The sequence below is a fragment of the Lepidochelys olivacea genome (assembly GCF_965140295.1).
Source record: "Lepidochelys olivacea isolate rLepOli2 genome assembly, chromosome: 2".
Taxonomy (NCBI): domain Eukaryota; kingdom Metazoa; phylum Chordata; order Testudines; family Cheloniidae; genus Lepidochelys; species Lepidochelys olivacea.
This window is the reverse complement of record NC_140412.1, coordinates 33,175,344-33,186,166: the sequence shown is the minus strand read 5'-3', so window position 1 is coordinate 33,186,166 and position 10,823 is coordinate 33,175,344.

Below are 10,823 nucleotides of genomic sequence, written 5' to 3'. Positions count from 1 at the left end.
TTTTGATGGACAGACTTGGGTTCTTCTGGATCCTGCCACTCACTCAGCAGGGTGTAAATGCTTTATTTTCTTCCCATATGAAAATATTTGGTGGTGCCTCCACCCCCCCTCCCTCCTTCCTGGCAGGGTCACCAGGGCAGCTTGGGAGGAAAATTCTAACCACAGGATAACCCCCACTTACTTGCCACATAGTTGGAGACTCTCAAGAAATAACAAACATATACAATATATTTAACACAGTAATTATATTAAACCGGAGATAACTATAACATCACAGGGTAGAACACTATTCTGTGGTCACTGGTGCCCATGCTGATAATACCCATGAATTCCCTCAGTCACATGACCTGATATAGCAAGTGTAAGATTAGTGTCCTGTTAGTACATGTACTTTGTTGGGATCATTGATGACCTGTGACCTTCTGTGCAGCGGTTAGCAATGTGGTTGACTGGGTTCCGAAGCCCAAAGGACTCACAAGTGGGATAAGGTGGTAAGTCCCTCCTCAGATTTAATAGGCAGCAGGTAATAAAGTCCCCAAACTCTTACCCCCCTGGCTGGAGGACACAGTTCAGGGGGTCCCCCAAGCAATTTCTCTCACTAACTAAAAGATGGTGCACTCACAACTCCATGAATGATCCTTGGGTTCAGAGATGGCTCTGGACTCCTCAGCCACTGCAGAGATCACTACTGGCAGGTGTCCTCTACATGCAGGAGTCAGGCTGCTGCTGGTCCCAGAATTTCCCCTCACCACAAAGTGGTTCAGGGCTCAAGGTACAGGTTAGAAAACTATACTAAAAATCCAAACTTTAGTCTCCCACCCCAGTGCTCAGACACACTCAGAGCAGGCAGGAGCTCTGGACAAGCAGCCAGAGCAGAGCTGGCCATAGGGAGTCGTCTTGGAGAGGGAAAGGGCCAAGCTGAGGATTCTTGCTTTCAGGTCCCCAGAGGCCAGTTTCCAGGGGGAACCCTGCACACAGGCCTGGGACTCACCAGCCCTCTCCTCTCCAACAGCCAGTTCTGCTCTTTCCTTGGCTCCCTCCAAACTGCTTCAAAATGACATCTCCCCTCTCCTGAGGGACCTTGGAAAGGCATCTTACTCCGTATTGGTTGTTGAGCAAACTCTGAGTCTGCCCTTGACTGCCCCTCCCTGAGTTACCAGCACACAGACCCCCCAGGAACCTCAGTAAGCTCCTTGCAGGTTACGCAAACAACAACAACAAGAGTAAAATGTGGAGACACTTGAGATTTTTGTGGGAAACCAAAGTCCTCCAAATAAAATGGAGTATTCCCTTTAAAAACAGCATTACATTTTTTACCATGATGTATGTGGAGAAGGCAGCTGAGAAACTGATCAAATGCAACTATTTATCCACTCTCTCTGTCATTCTTCTGCCATTTTCAACATTCTCCTAGTTGCACTTTGGACAGAGGCTTGTTCTGTAGTTGGCCATCCCAGAAAATAGAAAACCATATGCCTTCTGTGTGACAGCTCAACGTCCAGTATAATGATACCATCTAGCATAATTCAGGAACATATGCATCTCTCTGTTGTCCCTCTGAGGGACCATGCATCCATCCCACACACACCTGTTATCCTCACTTCTAGTCTCCAATTATTTCAATCAGAAATTGTGAATCAAGGCATCACATTATAGAAATGTTAACTAGAATACAATTTTAAGACTGCTGCTAAATATTTATATTATGGATTTATTTCTCTCCTCCTACTTATCTCCACCTACACTCCACAAAATCAATTGAAATTAATGGCCTGTACATTTAGAAGAAATAAAAGGAAATATGACCTCATCCAGCATGTGTTTAGCCTGTTCTATCTCTAGGGCGGGAAGTCATAACACACGGTAGTTATATTTTCAAAAGGGGCAGGATCATTTTAATATCCAACAGCATTTGTAGTTAAGTATGCTAAAATAAGAGTAATCCCAACTCAGGGAACCAAGAAGCCCCCCCAGCTCCTGACTGGGAGCGGGGAGGCGAGAAGCCCAGATGGCTGCCCCCTGCCATCCCCGCTCCTTGCTGGGAGGTGAGAAGCCCAGGGGACAGCTGGACTCCCAGCAGAGGTCCCTGGCTCTCAGCCTCCCCCCACACTGCCCCTCTTCAGTCAGTGGAAGCGCTCCTGGTGAGGACATGCACCACCAACAGGAAGGTAGTGTGGACATCAGCCACCGCAGTAATTACTGCCCCAGGCAAATTGGTAACATAAATCTGTCACAAGGGCTGGCCTTACCATGAGGTGAATTGAGGCAGCCGCCTCAGGTGCCAGACTGTGGGGGGGCACTACTAGGACCCAGAGTGTAGAAAATTGTGTCTGCTGCTGGTGCATTTGTATTCTCTCTGCTCGAGATGCACAGAGATGGTGCAGTGCTGTGCTGAAGGAAGGAGGGCACAAGAGACATAACAGGCAGGCAGGAGAAAAGGTGAGAGGGAATAACAGAAAGCAGCAGGAGCTGCAGGGAGAGAGGAGGAGGAGGAGCCTCTTATGTACCCCTCTAACACCCCCAGGAGCCTGAACTGATTAACACCAACTTCTCAGGGAGCTTCCTGTTTCCTGCTGCTTCCCTGAACCCACATGAGGAGAACAGGCAGTCAACTGAAGTAGTAGGAGCCAGTTAAGCCCTTAAGACGCTGCTGTCTTCCCTCACTCAGGCCCTGCTTCCAGCCTGCTTATTTGTCCCCTTCAACTGAGAGTTGAGAGCCACTACAGCTGGCACAGAACAGCAGTCATGAGTGAAAGAAGAAAATGCCCCTCTGGGGCAGCATTCAGAAAAAGAAAGAAAGCAAAGGAAGCTTTTCTATCTAAGGAGGAAGGAGGTCTCCTGAGATACATAGGCACAAATGTTCACGGTGAGCCTTCCGGCCCCAGTGAGGATGTGAGTGGTGAGGAGATGCCTGATCTTCCAGTTAGTCAGAATGCGGGTGACCTGGCAGCTACTGCAGCATCCATATCTCCATCTCAAATGGATGTAACCATGCACATTCCTGAATAAAAGTGTAGATCAGAGAAGAGTGTGGTGGAGGCGCAAGAAACAGCTGCTGCTGAATTTAGTTCCTTAAGTCGAGATGATCCAGGACTGTGGACCCACTTGAGCAGTACCCTGAGGGACTTCCTTGTACTGCAAGGTCCACAGCAAGTGAAAAACTTCATGTTCCCCAAAGAAAATTAAAATAGAAGTTTCCATCCATCACATTACTGATGTGAAATCCCCAATGGTGACAAAATGGAGAGGCCATGGCTTATGTACTCAAAAACCCAGAATGCTGCATACTGTTTTTGTTGCAAACTCTTCCAGTCTAATGTTCCAGCCACATTGGGTTCTACAGGAACAAAGGACTGGAGAAATCTGGCATGCCATGAGAAGGCAGCAAATCACCAGAGAGCATTCCATAGGTGGAAAGAGCTTGAGAGGAAACTAAGGTTAAAGGCCACCATAGATGATCAGCATCAAGAGAAGATTGCATCAGAGTCTCTTTACTGGCAAAATATTCTGAAAAGGCTCATTGCCATTGTGAGAATGCTTGCTACCCATACCTAGCACTGCGTGGCACTTCAGATCAGCTGTATGTGCCAAACAATGGAAACCTCCTTAAAATTGTGGAGCTGATGGCGGAGTTTGATGCTGTACTCCAGGAGCATCTAGGAAGAGTCACCACCCAAGAAACGCACACACACCACTACCTAGGAAAAACAATTCAAAATGAGATCATACAGTTACTGGCAACAAAAGTCAAACAGAAGATTGTGGCAGATCTGAATTCAGCAAGATATTACTCTGTTATTCTGGACTGCACACTTGACATCAACCATATGGAACAAATGACTTTAATGCTGCGTTTTGTAACAATAACAGAACCTAGTGAAAATGTCCCTGCAATAGTAACTGTCAGAGAGCATTTTCTAGAATTTATTGACATTGATGATACTACAGGAGCTGTTATGACACATGATTTTTTAAAAAGCTAGAAGATATGGGAATTGTGATAGCTGACGTGAGAGGTCAGGGCTTTGATAATGGTGCCAACATGAGAGGAAAGAACAGAGGAGTGCAGACAGGGATCTGAGAGTTAAACCCTTGAGCTTTTTTTGTCCCATGCAGTTCTCATTCATTGAACTTGGTGGTCAGTGATGCAGCACCAGCTTTAGTGAGGCTGCTGAATTTTTTAATGTAATTCAAAGCATTTATGTATTTTGCTCTGCATCAACTCATCAACGGCAAATTTTAAAGCAACATCTGGGAACATCCTCTCTGACACTGAAACCACGCAGTGCCACACGATGGGAAAGTCGAGTGGAAGTGATAAAGCCTATCAAACCCCAAATTGGGAAGATAGATGATACCATAGTTGCCATTATGGAGGATAATGCTATGGCAGGAACTGTTCGTGGGAGAACAGTGGCAGAGGGACATGGAATCACCAGAAACATAAATAACTTCAAATTTCTGTGTAGCTTAGTGTTGTGGCATGACATACTGTTTGAAATAAATATTGTAAGTAAGAGAAACTCCAAGGTGTTGACCTTGATATATCTGGAGCAATAGAACAACTGGACAAAGCAAAGTCATACCTACAGTCTTACCGGTCAGATGAGGGATTTCAAAACGTTCTGAAGAATGCACAGAAGTTGGCAGAGGAACTTCACACTGAAGCTATTTTCCCACCCATTCAAGAATACAAGTCACCAAAAAAAAGACATTTTGATTACAAGGCATGGGATAATCCCATAAGAGACCCCAAACAACAATTCAAAGTTGAATTCTTTAACCAGGTGCTAAATTGTGCAGTACAGTCAGTTGAAGAACTTTTCATGCAGCTCAAGGTACACAGCAGTATATTTGGGATGTTGTATGATATTCCAAAATTCCTCACTATACCTGAAGAAGATCTACACCAGCAATGCAGGGCACTAGAGACTCTGTTGACACATGATGACAGGCGTGATATTGATGCGAGTGATTTAGGTGATGAACTGAAGCCCTTTCAAGATACATTTCAGCAGGATCAACTCCAAAGGCTGTTCTGGAATATATGCACACAAATAAGGTGACCACCCTCTTTCCAAATGCTTTTGTTGCTCTGCGCATACTTCTAACACTTCCTGTAACAGCTGCCAGTGAAGAACGTAGCTTCTCCAAGCTGAAGTTAATAAAAACACATCTACACTCCACAATGACACAGGAGATGCTGGTCGGCCTTGCAATCATCTCAGAGCATGAGCTGGCCCAGACTGTGGACCTTCAGGAAGCAGTTCAAATCTTTGCAGCCAAGAAGGCATGGAAAGCCCCACTTTGATTATTCAAACAGATAAAAATGCCAGTGTTTACTGTGCAGACAAGAAAAGTTACATTTGCTGTTCAGTCGTTTGAAAGTTGTGTTACTTAAAATTTTTGAACATGGCATTTTAAGCTGTTAGTTCTCCTTAATTGGGGTAGGTAGCACAGCAGTACAATGAGAGGAGAAGAATAGGAAGAAGACAGAATTGAGACCTTTCAAAGTTTTGGCCCAAGCGAGGGGGCATGGGGGTGTCATTTGAGCTCCCTGACTCAGGTGCCAAAATGTTGAGGGCCAGTCCTGCACCCCCTACCTATCCATCTCTGACATTTATTGATTTAATTTATTTGAGTAGCAGCCTCACATCTCCCAGACGGACTTGGGAAACGTCTAAGGCTCTGTGCTCCATTTGTATTGAAAGGATTTGCTAGCATGTCTACAGTGTTCAGACAAGTCCTGTAGTGGAGGTACATGTGCTGCCAGTAATTCCCGGCACAATGGTTTCTCCCCCATCTTCTTAGGCTACAATTGTTTGTGATGGATAATAATCCCTTCTTCCAAAATAGTCTTTGCTGCTGACTAGCTTAGCTAGTAAATTCAAAATAACCCATTTGTGCATTTAATATGCAAACTCTGAGTTATTGATTAATCTGCAAAATGCTGTTTATTGTACACAGTAGGTAGTAACTCCCCTCACAAGGATGGGAGTGCTTCATTTAATAAAAGCCTTACTTTTGTCACAATGTTATTGTTACGTTAGTACTTAGAAGTCCTACTGTACTATGTACAAACACAAAGTAAGAGGCAGTCCCTGCCACAAAGACCATATAGACTAAATAGGCAAACAGTAGGAAAAAAGATGTATTATCCCCACTTACAGTTGGGGAACTGAGGCACAGCAAAATTAAGTGACTTGCCCAAGGTCACGCAAGATATTAGTGCAGGTTTGTGAATTGAATCCACATTGAGTCCCAGGCCAGTGCCTTAACATAAAAGATTGGACATTTAGATTGCAAGCTCTTTGGCACGGGAACAGTCTCTGTTCTGTGTTTGTACGATGCCTAGCACAATGGGGTTATGGTAATACAAATAAATTAATAACAAGAAGACCACCCTGTGATGGGTTGTACACCCAGGATGGAGTCTGAGAGCCGTTCGAACCGCTGGGCCCCCTAACAATTCAGCTGGGTTGGCCTCTCTCACACTGCTCTGCTGATGATAACAGGGCCTGGAGAGGCTAGCTGGTATCACCCAACATGACAGCAGGTGGAACTCCCAACTGAGTCACCTGAGCGCTTTACCTAAGCCACACATGGACAAACAGGAGGCACCAGCCAATTTCCCAGCTCCTCATCCTTGCACCCCTACTGGAGTATAAGCCTAGAATTAGACCTTCTTGCAGTGCACAGGAGTCTGTATGGTGCAAACTCATTAAATTAGTTCACTGCCCCCTCAATGTAGGGAAGATATGCAACAAGCCAGGTTTTAACCAAGCTGAGATTTTCCTAAACACTTCACTCAAAAACACACTGGTTAATATAAATCATGAAACAAGTTTATTAACTAGAGAAAGATAGATTTTAAGTGATTATAAGGGATAGCAAACAGATCAAAGTCAGCAAATGAAAATGCAAGCTCAGCCTAATATACCAAGGCTCAGCCTAATATACGAAGTAGGATTTGAATGAGCAATATCTCAGCCTGACAGATGATACAAGCAGGCTTGCAGATGACCTGCACTGGATGTGCTATGTTTGTCTGTCTTCCACAGGACAGAAGCAAATTTGTCTGTACAAAGTGCAAACTGGTCTCCATATTGGAAGAGAAGGTTCAAGGTCTGGAGCAACAGGTATCAACCGTGCGTTGCATAAGAGAAACTGAAGATTTCCTGGACAGACATCAGGATATGCTTCTATGGGCACAAGGTTCTGAAGATTCAGAGCAGGTTGCACAGTGGGGACAGGAGGCCAGTGAAGAAATTTGGCATCATGTGACCTCCAGAAGAAAAAAGGGGAACGTCCATGTACCAGCAACGCAGATACAGGTAAGTAACCGTTTTCATGTTCTCTCCACAGGTACCAATGTGGAGAGTGGACCAGATGATACGTCTGAGGGAAGGGAGCAGAAAGAGACTCCATCAGTTGGAAGGCATAAGATGCCCTGTCCTAGGATTGGGGGTTCCACAACCACCGCTCCCAAGAGAAGGAGGTGGGTGGTGGTGGTCAGACTCACCTATCATCTATCTGCCGCTCCGACCGGGAAAACCGAGAAGTCTGCTGCTTGCCAGGAGCTGAGATTTGCGATGTGACGGAGAGACTGCCGAGACTCATCAAGTCCTCGGATCGCTACTCCTTCCTGCTTCTCCACGTGGGCACCAATGATACTGCCAAGAATGACCTTGAGCGGATCACTGCAGACTATGTGGCTCTGGGAAGAAGGATAAAGGAGTTTGAGGCGCCAGTGGTGTTCTCGTCCATCCTCCCCGTGGAAGGAAAAGGCCGGGGTAGAGACTGTCAAATCATGGAAGTCAACGAATGGCTACGCAGGTGGTGTCGGAGAGAAGGCTTTGGATTCTTTGACCATGGGATGGTGTTCCAAGAAGGAGGAGTGCTAGGCAGAGACGGGCTCCACCTAATGAAGAGAGGGAAGAGCATCTTTGCGAGCAGGCTGGCTAACCTTGTGAGGAGGGCTTTAAACTAGGTTCACTGGGGGAAGGAGACCAAAGCCCTGAGGTAAGTGGGGAAGTGGGATACCAGGAGGAAGCACGAGCAGGAGTGTATGAGAGGGGAGGGCTACTGCCTCATACTGAGAAAGAGGGGCGATCAGTGGGTTATCTCAAGTGCCTATACACAAATGCACAAAGCCTGGGAAACAAGCAGGGAGAACTGGAAGTCCTGGCAAAGTCAAGGAATTATGATGTGATTGGAATAACAGAGACTTGGTGGGATAACTCACATGACTGGAGTACTGTCATGGACGGATATAAGCTATTCAGGAAGGACAGGCAGGGCAGAAAAGGTGGGGGCGTTGCACTGTATGTAAGAGAGCAGTATGACTCCTCAGAGCTCTGGTATGAAACTGCAGAAAAACCTGAGAGTCTCTGGATTAAGTTCAGAAGTGTGAGCACCAAGGGTGATGTCGTTGTGGGATTCTGCTATAGACCACCGGACCAGGGGGATGAGGTGGATGAGGCTTTCTTCTGGCAACTCGCAGAAGCTACTAGATTGCATGCTCTGGTTCTCATGGGAGACTTCAATCACCCTGATATCTGCTGGGAGAGCAAAACAGCAGTGCACAGGCAATCCAGAAAGTTTTTGGAAAATGTAGGGGACAATTTCCTGGTGCAAGTGCTGGAGGAACCAACTAGGGGCAGCACTCTCTTCTTGACCTGCTGTTCACAACTGGGAAGAATTAGTAGGGGAAGCAAAAGTGGATGGGAACCTGGGAGGCAGTGACCATGAGATGGTTGAGTTCAGGATCCTGACACAAGGAGGAAAGGAAAGCAGCAGAATACGGACCCTGGACTTCAGAAAAGCAGACTTTGACTCCCTCAGGGAACTGATGGGCAAGATCCCCTGGGAGAATAACATGAGGGGGAAAGGAGTCCAGGAGAGCTGGCTGTATTTTAAAGAACCCTTATTGAGGTTACAGGGACAAACCATCCCGATTTGTAGAAAGAATAGTAAATATGGCAGGCGACCAGCTTGGCTTAACAGTGAAATTCTTGCTGATCTTAAACACAAAAAAGAAGCTTACAAGAGGTAGAAGATTGGACAAATGACCAGGGATGAGTATAAAAATATTGCTCGGGCATGCAGGAGTGAAATCAGGAAGGCCAAGTCACATCTGGAGTTGCAGCTAGCAAGAGATGTTAAGAGTAACAAGAAGGGTTTCTTCAGGTATGTTGGCAACAAGAAGAAAGTCAAGGAAAGTGTGGGCCCCTTACTGAATGCGGGAGGCAACCTAGTGACAGAGGATGTAGAAAAAGCTAATGTATTCAATACTTCTTTTGCTTTTGTCTTCACGAACAAGGTCAGCTCCCAGACTACTGCACTGGGCAGCACAGCATGGGGAGGAGGTGACCAGCCCTCTGTGGAGAAAGAAGTGGTTCGGGACTATTTAGAAAAGCTGGATGTGCGCAAGTCCATGGGGCCGGATGCGTTGCATCCGAGAGTGCTAAAGGAGTTGGTGGATGTGATTGTGGAGACATTGTCCATTATCTTTGAAAACTCATGGTGATTGGGGGAGGTCCTGGATGATTGGGAAAAGGCTAATGTAGTGGCCATCTTTTAAAAAGGGAAGAAGGAGGATCCTGGGAACTACAGGCCAGTCAGCCTCACCTCCGTCCCTGGAAAAATCATGGAGCAGGTCCTCAAGGAACCAATTCTGAAGCACTTAGAGGAGAGGAAAGTGATCAGGAACAGTCAGCATGGATTCACCAAGGGCAAGTCATGCCTGACTAATCTAATTGCCTTCTATGACGAGAACTGGTTCTGTGGATGACGGGAAAGCAGTGGACGTGTTGTTCCTTGTCTTTAGAAAAGCTTTTGATATGGTCTCCCACAGTATTGTTGTCAGCAAGTTAAAAAAGTATGGGCTGGATGAATGCACTATAAGGTGGGTAGAAAGTTGGCTAGATTGTCGGGCTCATCAGGTAGTGATCAATGGCTCCATGTCTAGTTGGCAGCCAGTATCAAGCGGAGTGCCCAGGGGTCGGTCCTGGGGCTGGTGTTATTCAACATCTTAATTAATTTTCTGGATGATGAGATAGATTGCACCCTCAGCAAGTTTGTGGATGACACTAAGCTGGGGGGAAAGATAGATATGCTGGAGGGTTGGGATAGGATCCAGAGGGACCTAGACAAATTGGAGGATTAGGCCAAAAGAAATCTGATGAGGTTCAACGAGGACAAGTGCAGAGTCCTGCACTTAGGACAGAAGAATCCCATGCACTGCTTCAGGCTGGGGACCGACTGGCTAAGTGACAATTCTGCAGAAAAGGACCTAGGGGTTACAGTGGATGAGAAGCTGGATATGAGTCAGTGTGCCCTCGTTGCCAAGAAGGTCAATGGCATTTTGGAATGTATAAGTAGGGGCATTGCCATCAGATCGAGTGACGTGATCGTTCCCCTCTATTTGACATTGGTGAGGTCTCATCTGGAGTACTGTGTCCAGTTTTGGGCCCCACACTACAAGAAGGATGTGGAAAAATTGGAGAGAGTCCAGCGGAGGGCAACAAAAATGATTAGGGGACTGGAACACATGACTTATGAGGAGAGGCTGAGGGAACTGGGATTATTTAGTCTATAGAAGAGAAGAATGAGGGGGGATTTGATAGCTGCTTTCAACTACCTGAAAGGTGGTTCCAAAGAGGATGGATCTAGACTATTCTCAGTGGTAGAGGATGACAGGACAAGGAGTAATGGTCTCAAGTTGCAGTGGGGGAGATTTAGGTTGGATATTAGGAAAAAGTTTTTCACTAGGAGGGTGGTGAAACACTGGAATGGGTTACCTAGGGAGGTGGTGGAATCTC